The 10,905-nt window shown below is 43.7% G+C and overlaps 1 protein-coding gene across 1 annotated transcript in view; it reads right to left on the bottom strand.

The window, feature by feature from the left end:
- The window catches only part of NNT (nicotinamide nucleotide transhydrogenase), a 441,005-nt gene that overhangs the window by 128,216 nt on the left and 301,884 nt on the right, over positions 1 to 10,905 (bottom strand). The window lies entirely within an intron of this gene.

Genomic DNA, 10,905 nt, shown 5'->3' with positions numbered 1-10,905 from the left:
TGTTCAACAGAAGCATTGTTTTTAAATGCCCATGAGGAAGCCACAGCCCTAGTAGAATGAGCCGTAATTCTTTCAGGAGGCTGCTGTCCAGCAGTCTCATATGCCAGACAGATGATACTCTTCAGCGAAAAAGAAAGAGGTAGCCGTAGCTTTCTGGCCCATACGCTTTCCAGAAAAAACAACAAATAATGAAGATGATTGTCGAAATTCCTTAGTCGTCTGCAAGTAAAACTTCAGGGCACGGACCACGTCCAAGTTATGCAACAGACGCTCCTTCTTAGAAGAAGGATTAGGACATAATGAAGGAACAACAATTTCCTGATTAATATTCTTATTAGAAACAACCTTAGGAAGGAAACCAGGTTTGGTACGTAAAACCACCTTATCAGAATGGAAGATAAGATAAGGCGAGTCACATTGTAACGCTGAAAGCTCAGAAACTCTACGAGCAGAAGAAATAGCAACCAAAAACAAAACCTTCCAAGATAACAACTTAATATCTATGGAATGCATGGGTTCAAAAACGGAACCCCTTGAAGAACATTAAGAACTAAATTCAAACTCCAGGGTGGAGCAATTGGTCTAAACACAGGCTTGATTCTGGTTAGAGCCTGACAAAAAGACTAAACGTCTGGAACATCTGCCAAACGTTTGTGTAGTAAAATTGACAAAGCAGATATTTGTACCTTTAAGAAACTCACTGATAACACTTTCTCTAATCCTTCTTGGAGAAAAGACAGAATCCTGGGAATCCTAACTCTACTCCATGAGTAGCCCTTGGATTCGCACCAATAAAGATATTTACGCCATATCTTATGGTAGATCTAGTAACAGGATTACATGCCTGAATCAAAGTATTAATGACCGAAACAGGCCGACCCACCCAGGCAGGCCGACCCACCCAGGCAGGCAGGCAGGCCGACCCACCCAGACAGGCAGGCAGGCCGACCCACCCAGACAGGCAGGCAGGCCGACCCACCCAGACAGGCAGGCAGGCCGACCCAGGCAGGCAGGCAGGCCGACCCACCCAGGCAGGCAGGCAGACCCACCCAGGCAGGCAGGCAGGCCGACCCACCCAGGCAGGCAGGCAGGCCGACCCACCCAGGCAGGCAGGCAGGCCGACCCACCCAGGCAGGCAGGCAGACCGACCCACCCAGGCAGGCAGGCAGACCGACCCACCCAGACAGGCAGGCAGACCGACCCACCCAGACAGGCAGGCAGACCGACCCACCCAGACTGACCCACCCAGACAGGCAGGCCGACCGACCCACCCAGACAGGCAGGCCGACCGACCCACCCAGACAGGCAGGCCGACCCACCCACCCAGACAGGCAGGCCGACCGACCCACCCAGACAGGCAGGCCGACCGACCCACCCACCCAGACAGGCAGGCAGACCGACCAAAAAGATAAAAAGAGAGACATTGAGTAAGAGGGTTTGCAATAAAGCAAAAATAAATCTTTTTTTTTTTTTTTTTTTTTTTTTTAGTAAAAATTGCAAAGAGCAAAAAAACTATTAAACTTAAATTGGGTTTGCTGCCATATACAACGAACACGCATCTGTTTCTATTAGCATCTAATAGCATTCCAGTCTCAAGCTTCATTGTCCTTCCTGGACCAGGAAAGCATAACTCTCTAATAAATATCTTTTAGCTGTAAATAGTCCCAACAGGCAACTCACTGTACAGGTAGGAAATGAGTTTAGAAAGTTGTGGGACCATTCCATTTCCAACAACATCATAGGTTACGCAAGTTCACTAGTGAACTGGTGGAACACTACTTCGTCAGAGAAATAACCACGTTGTAGGCTATTCACCTATTTTTTGCAATCAGAATAAAAGCGTACATCTTATTAAATACAGTGCACCCTGATACAAGTGAGGAGACAGGAAGACTCGCAGTGTGAGACCATCAAAATCCAGATACCAAATAGGTTCAAAAATCTTGCTAATAGCAACTTTTACCTGTAAATGCACCATTAAAGTTCCAGCTTGTTATTTCTAGGAGCTTCCAACACACACGTGGGAACACTCAGAGCAGAGACAGAAACCTGATAATCTGTCGTTGTCCCAGTACTTAAAAGGATCAGCTGCTAATTGTCTTCATTGGATACACTATTTCTTTGAAGAAAACAACCAGCTCATTTATATTTGTCTCATTAATAGTACTTTCAGAAAACATCCAAGTTAAATAGTTAGCAGATGTGCATCATCTGCATGATGAGCAATTGCGTTAGGCATATTACTCCTTAAAGCGAGTATCAAATACAGATTAATGCACATACAAATATATGACTTAATGAATAACTAAAACGACTTTAGCAAGATGTGTATTATGTTAACTTTCTTTCCACGTGTGGTCTCAGGATTTATTATTCTTTTTTTTTCTTGGATTGATGTGATTAGTTTGCCATAAAAATTTTACTTACATGGATATATTTTAATGCTAAGAGCATGTATCACTACCAATATTCAAGATTCCACATGTACGTTTTAAAAATAACATTTGTATTTATTTATGTTACATTAAAAAAAACAGTCTTTTATATGCACACTTTATAAAGAACCAGCTCCTACTGAGAGTGTGCAAGAGCCCACAGTGTATACGTATATGAGTCTGATTGGCTAGCGGTCACGTGATACAGGGGGCCGACAAATTTTGGAATGTTAGGGGGGGTAAATCTACTGCTCATGTAAACTTCAGAATAAGTGCAATTGCAGTGTCTTTGATTATGACATTCTACTGTATTAAATGGTCCTCTTCAAACCATTGGTCGCATCCACATTTTAGTCACTTTGCTAAAAATTGCAGCTATTTTGTACAGCTGTATTACTTCAGACATGTTCAGACCAAAAATAGGGTTGCAAAGGTATGTGGTATTGTTGCACTGGGTCTTGGGAAAAAACGTTTAAAGAACCCTGCTTTAAAGGACAGCTAAACACAATAGAATAACAATCAAATGCATAATAAATCGACAATGCAAAATCACTTAGTTTGAATTTCACATGAGTAGATTTATTTCTGCCAAATTTTAAAGATAGTTTTTTTTTTACTGTATCATATGACAGCCATCAGCCAATCACAAAATGCATTTACGTATATTTTGTCAATCTTACACACATTCTCAGTAGGAGCCGGTGCCTCAAAGTGTGCATATTTCAATAAAGGATGTGAATTGGAAAGTTGTTTAAAATAGTCTGCTCTGATTCATGAAAGCTTAATTTTGACTTAAAGTGAAAGTCAATCCTAGCCTTTTTGAAATGCTAGGATTGACTATTGAAACAAATAAAGGGGACTTTCATTCATTAAGTATAAGATACTTCATGTAGAAAGCTCCTTTATTGGTTTCAAGCATCGCCGCTCTGAGCTGCTATGGCAGATCGCTGTTTTGCTAGAGAGGGGACATTTTCACCTCTTAGCCAATAGCTGTGCGGTAAATCCGGCTTGGCGCCTTTGGGAGCCGAATTTACAGCACGGCTATTGGCTAAGAGGTGTCAAAAAATGTTTTATGCCGTGGGCTTTGTTAGCAGCTAAGAAGGAAAAAAAGGAATAACACAAAGGTGTAGAGGTGCCTGAAGTTTAGTCAAAAAACAGAATTTATGTTTACCTGATAAATTACTTTCTCCAACGGTGTGTCCGGTCCACGGCGTCATCCTTACTTGTGGGATATTCTCCTCCCCAACAGGAAATGGCAAAGAGCCCAGCAAAGCTGGTCACATGATCCCTCCTAGGCTCCGCCTACCCCAGTCATTCGACCGACGTTAAGGAGGAATATTTGCATAGGAGAAACCATATGATACCGTGGTGACTGTAGTTAAAGAAAATAAATTATCAGACCTGATTAAAAAACAGAATTTATGTTTACCTGATAAATTACTTTCTCCAACGGTGTGTCCGGTCCACGGCGTCATCCTTACTTGTGGGATATTCTCTTCCCCAACAGGAAATTGCAAAGAGCCCAGCAAAGCTGGTCACATGATCCCTCCTAGGCTCGGCCTACCCCAGTCATTCGACCGACGTTAAGGAGGAATATTTGCATAGGAGAAACCATATGATACCGTGGTGACTGTAGTTAAAGAAAATAAATTATCAGACCTGATTAAAAAACCAGGGCGGGCCGTGGACCGGACACACCGTTGGAGAAAGTAATTTATCAGGTAAACATAAATTCTGTTTTCTCCAACATAGGTGTGTCCGGTCCACGGCGTCATCCTTACTTGTGGGAACCAATACCAAAGCTTTAGGACACGGATGAAGGGAGGGAGCAAATCAGGTCACCTAAATGGAAGGCACCACGGCTTGCAAAACCTTTCTCCCAAAAAATAGCCTCAGAAGAAGCAAAAGTATCAAACTTGTAAAATTTGGTAAAAGTGTGCAGTGAAGACCAAGTCGCTGCCCTACATATCTGATCAACAGAAGCCTCGTTCTTGAAGGCCCATGTGGAAGCCACAGCCCTAGTGGAATGAGCTGTGATTCTTTCAGGAGGCTGCCGTCCGGCAGTCTCGTAAGCCAATCTGATGATGCTTTTAATCCAAAAAGAGAGAGAGGTAGAAGTTGCTTTTTGACCTCTCCTGTTACCAGAATAAACAACAAACAAGGAAGATGTTTGTCTAAAATCCTTTGTAGCATCTAAATAGAATTTTAGAGCGCGAACAACATCCAAATTGTGCAACAAACGTTCCTTCTTCGAAACTGGTTTCGGACACAAAGAAGGCACGACTATCTCCTGGTTAATGTTTTTGTTAGAAACAACTTTTGGAAGAAAACCAGGCTTAGTACGTAAAAACCACCTTATCTGCATGGAACACCAGATAAGGAGGAGAACACTGCAGAGCAGATAATTCTGAAACTCTTCTAGCGGAAGAAATTGCAGCCAAAAACAAAACTTTCCAAGATAACTTAATATCAACGGAATGTAAGGGTTCAAACGGAACCCCCTGAAGAACTGAAAGAACTAAGTTGAGACTCCAAGGAGGAGTCAAAGGTTTGTAAACAGGCTTGATTCTAACCAGAGCCTGAACAAAGGCTTGAACATCTGGCACAGCTGCCAGCTCTTTGTGAAGTAACACAGACAAGGCAGAAATCTGTCCCTTCAAGGAACTTGCAGATAATCCTTTCTCCAATCCTTCTTGAAGAAAGGATAGAATCCTAGGAATCTTTACCTTGTCCCAAGGGAATCCTTTAGATTCACACCAACAGATATATTTTTTCCATATTTTGTGGTAAATTTTTCTAGTTACAGGCTTTCTGGCCTGAACAAGAGTATCAATAATAGAATCTGAGAACCCTCGCTTTGATAAGATCAAGCGTTCAATCTCCAAGCAGTCAGCTGGAGTAGGACCAGATTCGGATGTTCGAACGGACCTTGAACAAGAAGGTCTCGTCTCAAAGGTAGCTTCCATGGTGGAGCCGATGACATATTCACCAGATCTGCCTACCAAGTCCTGCGTGGTTACGCAGGAGCTATCAAGATCACCTACGCCCTCTCCTGATTGATCCTGGCTACCAGCCTGGGGATGAGAGGAAACGGCGGGAATACATAAGCTAGGTTGAAGGTCCAAGGTGCTACTAGTGCATCTACTAGAGTCGCCTTGGGATCCCTGGATCTGGACCCGTAGCAAGGAACCTTGAAGTTCTGACGAGAGGCCATCAGATCCATGTCTGGAATGCCCCACAGTTGAGTGATTTGGGCAAAGATTTCCGGATGGAGTTCCCACACCCCCGGATGCAATGTCTGACGAATCAGAAAATCCGCTTCCCAAGTTTCCACTCCTGGGATGTGGATTGCAGACAGGTGGCAGGAGCGAGTCTCCGCCCATTGAATGATTTCGGTCACTTCTTCCATCGCCAGGGAACTCCTTGTTCCCCCCTGATGGTTGATGTACGCAACAGTCGTCATGTTGTCTGATTGAAACCGTATGAACTTGGCCTTCGCTAGTTGAGGCCAAGCCTTGAGAGCATTGAATATCGCTCTCAGTTCCAGAATATTTATCGGTAGAAGAGATTCTTCCCGAGACCAAAGACCCTGAGCTTTCAGGGATCCCCAGACCGCGCCCCAGCCCATCAGACTGGCGTCGGTCGTGACAATGACCCACTCTGGTCTGCGGAAGGTCATCCCTTGTGACAGGTTGTCCAGGGACAGCCACCAACGGAGTGAGTCTCTGGTCCTCTGATTTACTTGTATCTTCGGAGACAAGTCTGTATAGTCCCCATTCCACTGACTGAGCATGCACAGTTGAAATGGTCTTAGATGAATGCGCGCAAAAGGAACTATGTCCATTGCCGCTACCATCAAACCTATTACTTCCATGCACTGCGCTATGGAAGGAAGAGGAACGGAATGAAGTGTCCGACAAGAGTTTAGAAGTTTTGTTTTTCTGGCCTCTGTCAGAAAAATCCTCATTTCTAAGGAGTCTATTATTGTTCCCAAGAAGGGAACCCTTGTCGACGGAGATAGAGAACTCTTTTCCACGTTCACTTTCCATCCGTGAGATCTGAGAAAGGCCAGGACTATGTCCGTGTGAGCCTTTGCTTGAGGAAGGGACGACGCTTGAATCAGAATGTCGTCCAAGTAAGGTACTACTGCAATGCCCCTTGGTCTTAGCACCGCTAGAAGGGACCCTAGTACCTTTGTGAAAATCCTTGGAGCAGTGGCTAATCCGAAAGGAAGCGCCACGAACTGGTAATGCTTGTCCAGGAATGCGAACCTTAGGAACCGATGATGTTCCTTGTGGATAGGAATATGTAGATACGCATCCTTTAAATCCACCGTGGTCATGAATTGACCTTCCTGGATGGAAGGAAGAATTGTTCGAATGGTTTCCATCTTGAACGATGGAACCTTGAGAAACTTGTTTAAGATCTTGAGATCTAAGATTGGTCTGAACGTTCCCTCTTTTTTGGGAACTATGAACAGATTGGAGTAGAACCCCATCCCTTGTTCTCCTAATGGAACAGGATGAATCACTCCCATTTTTAGCAGGTCTTCTACCCAATGCAAGAATGCCTGTCTTTTTATGTGGTCTGAAGACAATTGAGACCTGTGGAACCTCCCCCTTGGGGGAAGCCCCTTGAATTCCAGAAGATAACCTTGGGAGACTATTTCTAGTGCCCAAGGATCCAGAACATCTCTTGCCCAAGCCTGAGCGAAGAGAGAGAGTCTGCCCCCCACCAGATCCGATCCCGGATCGGGGGCCAACATTTCATGCTGTCTTGGTAGCAGTGGCAGGTTTCTTGGCCTGCTTTCCCTTGTTCCAGCCTTGCATTGGTCTCCAGGCTGGCTTGGCTTGAGAAGTATTACCCTCTTGTTTAGAGGACGTAGCACTTGGGGCTGGTCCGTTTCTACGAAAGGGACGAAAATTAGGTTTATTTTTGGCCTTGAAAGACCTATCCTGAGGAAGGGCGTGGCCCTTACCCCCAGTGATATCAGAGATAATCTCTTTCAAGTCAGGGCCAAACAGCGTTTTCCCCTTGAAAGGAATGTTAAGTAGTTTGTTCTTGGAAGACGCATCCGCTGACCAAGATTTCAACCAAAGCGCTCTGCGCGCCACAATAGCAAACCCAGAATTTTTCGCCGCTAACCTAGCCAATTGCAAAGTGGCGTCTAGGGTGAAAGAATTAGCCAATTTGAGAGCACGGATTCTGTCCATAATCTCCTCATAAGGAGGAGAATCACTATCGATCGCCTTAACTAGTTCATCGAACCAGAAACACGCGGCTGTAGTGACAGGGACAATGCATGAAATTGGTTGTAGAAGGTAACCTTGCTGAACAAACATCTTTTTAAGCAAACTTTCTAATTTTTTATCCATAGGATCTTTGAAAGCACAACTATCTTCTATGGGTATAGTGGTGCGTTTGTTTAAAGTAGAAACCACTCCCTCGACCTTGGGGACTGTCTGCCATAAGTCCTTTCTGGGGTCGACCATAGGAAACAATTTTTTAAATATGGGGGGAGGGACGAAAGTTATACCGGGCCTTTCCCATTCTTTATTTACAATGTCCGCCACCCGCTTGGGTATAGGAAAAGCTTCTGGGAGCCCCGGGACCTCTAGGAACTTGTCCATTTTACATAGTTTCTCTGGGATGATCAAATTCTCACAATCATCCAGAGTGGATAATACCTCCTTAAGCAGAGCGCGGAGATGTTCCAACTTAAATTTAAATGTAATCACATCGGGTTCAGCTTGTTGAGAAATTTTCCCTGAATCTGAAATTTCTCCCTCAGACAAAACCTCCCTGGCCCCCTCAGACTGGTGTAGGGGCATTTCAGAACCATTATCATCAGCGTCCTCATGCTCTTCAGTATCTAAAACAGAGCAGTCGCGCTTACGCTGATAAGTGGGCATTTTGGCTAAAATGTTTTTGATAGAATTATCCATTACAGCCGTTAATTGTTGCATAGTAAGGAGTATTGGCGCGCTAGATGTACTAGGGGCCTCCTGAGTGGGCAAGACTCGTGTAGACGAAGGAGGGAATGATGCAGTACCATGCTTACTCCCCTCACTTGAGGAATCATCTTGGGCATCATTTTCAGTGTCACATAAATCACATTTATTTAAATGAGAAGGAACCCTGGCTTCCCCACATTCAGAACACAGTCTATCTGGTAGTTCAGACATGTTAAACAGGCATAAACTTGATAACAAAGTACAAAAAACGTTTTAAAATAAAACCGTTACTGTCACTTTAAATTTTAAACTGAACACACTTTAATACTGCAATCGCGAAAAAGTATGAAGGAATTGTTCAAAATTCACCAAAATTTCACCACAGTGTCTTAAAGCCTTAAAAGTATTGCACACCAAATTTGGAAGCTTTAACCCTTAAAATAACGGAACCGGAGCCGTTTTTAACTTTAACCCCTTTACAGTCCCTGGTATCTGCTTTGCTGAGACCCAACCAAGCCCAAAGGGGAATACGATACCAAATGATGCCTTCAGAAAGTCTTTTCTATGTATCAGAGCTCCTCACACATGCGACTGCATGTCATGCCTCTCAAAAACAAGTGCGCAATACCGGCGCGAAAATGAGGCTCTGCCTATGATTAGGGAAAGCCCCTAAAGAATAAGGTGTCTAAAACAGTGCCTGCCGATATTATTTTACCAAAATACCCAGATTAAATGATTCCTCAAGGCTAAATATGTGTAATATATGAATCGATTTAGCCCAGAAAAAGTCTACAGTCATAATAAGCCCTTGTGAAGCCCTTATTTACTTTCTGAATAAACATGGCTTACCGGATCCCATAGGGAAAATGACAGCTTCCAGCATTACTTCGTCTTGTTAGAATGTGTCATACCTCAAGCAGCAAAAGACTGCTCACTGTTCCCCCAACTGAAGTTAATTCCTCTCAACAGTCCTGTGTGGAACAGCCATGGATTTTAGTAACGGTTGCTAAAATCATTTTCCTCTTACAAACAGAAATCTTCATCTCTTTTCTGTTTCAGAGTAAATAGTACATACCAGCACTATTTTAAAATAACAAACTCTTGATTGAATAATAAAAACTACAGTTAAACACTAAAAAACTCTAAGCCATCTCCGTGGAGATGTTGCCTGTACAACGGCAAAGAGAATGACTGGGGTAGGCGGAGCCTAGGAGGGATCATGTGACCAGCTTTGCTGGGCTCTTTGCCATTTCCTGTTGGGGAGGAGAATATCCCACAAGTAAGGATGACGCCGTGGACCTGACACACCTATGTTGGAGAAATGACTGTCTGGGAGTGGGGACCAATACCCAAGCTAGAGGACACAGAATGAATAGGGAGGGAAAACAAAACAGGCAGACCTAAACAGAAGGCACCACCGCTTGAAGAACCCTTCTTCCGAAAAGAGTCCTCAGCCGAGGCAAAAGTATCACATTTGGAAAAAGTATGACGAGAGGACCAAGTTGCAGCCTTGCAAATCTGTTACGCAGAAGCTTCATTTTTGAAAGCCCAAGAGGAGACAGTCCTAGTTGAATGAGCTGTAATTCTCTCAGGAGGCTGCTGTCCAGCAGTCTCATAAGCAAAACGAATCATTCTTGTCAACCAGAGGGAAAGAGAATTAGCAGTAGCCTTCTGACCCTTACGCTTCCCTGAGAAACAAACAAACAGGGCAGAAGACTGGTGAAAATCCTTAGTCGCTTGAGGGTTGAATTTTAGAGCAAGTTGTGCAACAGACGCTCCTTATGAGAAGTAGGATAGGACATAGAGAAGGAACAACAATTTCCTGATTAATATTTCTATCAGAAACCACTTTAGGGAGAAACCCCAATTTAGTACGAAGAACCGCCTTATTAGCATGAAAGATAAGGGGGATCACACTGCAAAGCCGAGAGTTCTGAAACTCTCCAAGCAGAAGAAATAGCAATAAGAAACAAAATTTTCCAAGATAACAGCTTAACATCTATGGAATGCATTGGCTCAAAAAGAGCCTGCTGCAAAACTTTAAGAACAAGATTGAAGCACAAAGGAGGAGCAACAGGTTTAAAACGCAGGCCTGATTCTGAGCAAGGCTTGACAAAAAGAATGAATATCTGGCACATTTGCAAGACGCTTATGAAAAGGAAAGGTGATGCAGAAATATGACCTTTCAGAGAACTGTCTGAAAACCCTTTCTCCAGACTTTCCTGGAAAAAAGACAAAATCCTAGGAATCTTGACCCTACTCCAAGAGTAGCCTTTAGATTCACACCAATAAAAAGGTATTTACGCCATACTTATGGTAAATTTTTTGAGTGACAGGCCTGAATCCTAGTCTCACTAACCGACTCAGAAAACCCACGCTTAGTCAGAACTAAGTGTTCAATCTCCAAGCAGTCAGCTTCAGAGAAACAAGATTTGGATGGAGGAATGGACCCTGAGTTAGAAAGTCCTTCCTCAGAGGTAACCTCCAAGGTGAAAGAGATGACATCTTCACCAGGT

Source organism: Bombina bombina, chromosome 2 (assembly GCF_027579735.1).
Source record: "Bombina bombina isolate aBomBom1 chromosome 2, aBomBom1.pri, whole genome shotgun sequence".
Classification (NCBI taxonomy): domain Eukaryota; kingdom Metazoa; phylum Chordata; class Amphibia; order Anura; family Bombinatoridae; genus Bombina; species Bombina bombina.
Note: the sequence above shows the minus strand (reverse complement) of the source record. Positions and strands in the feature narration are given on the sequence as shown.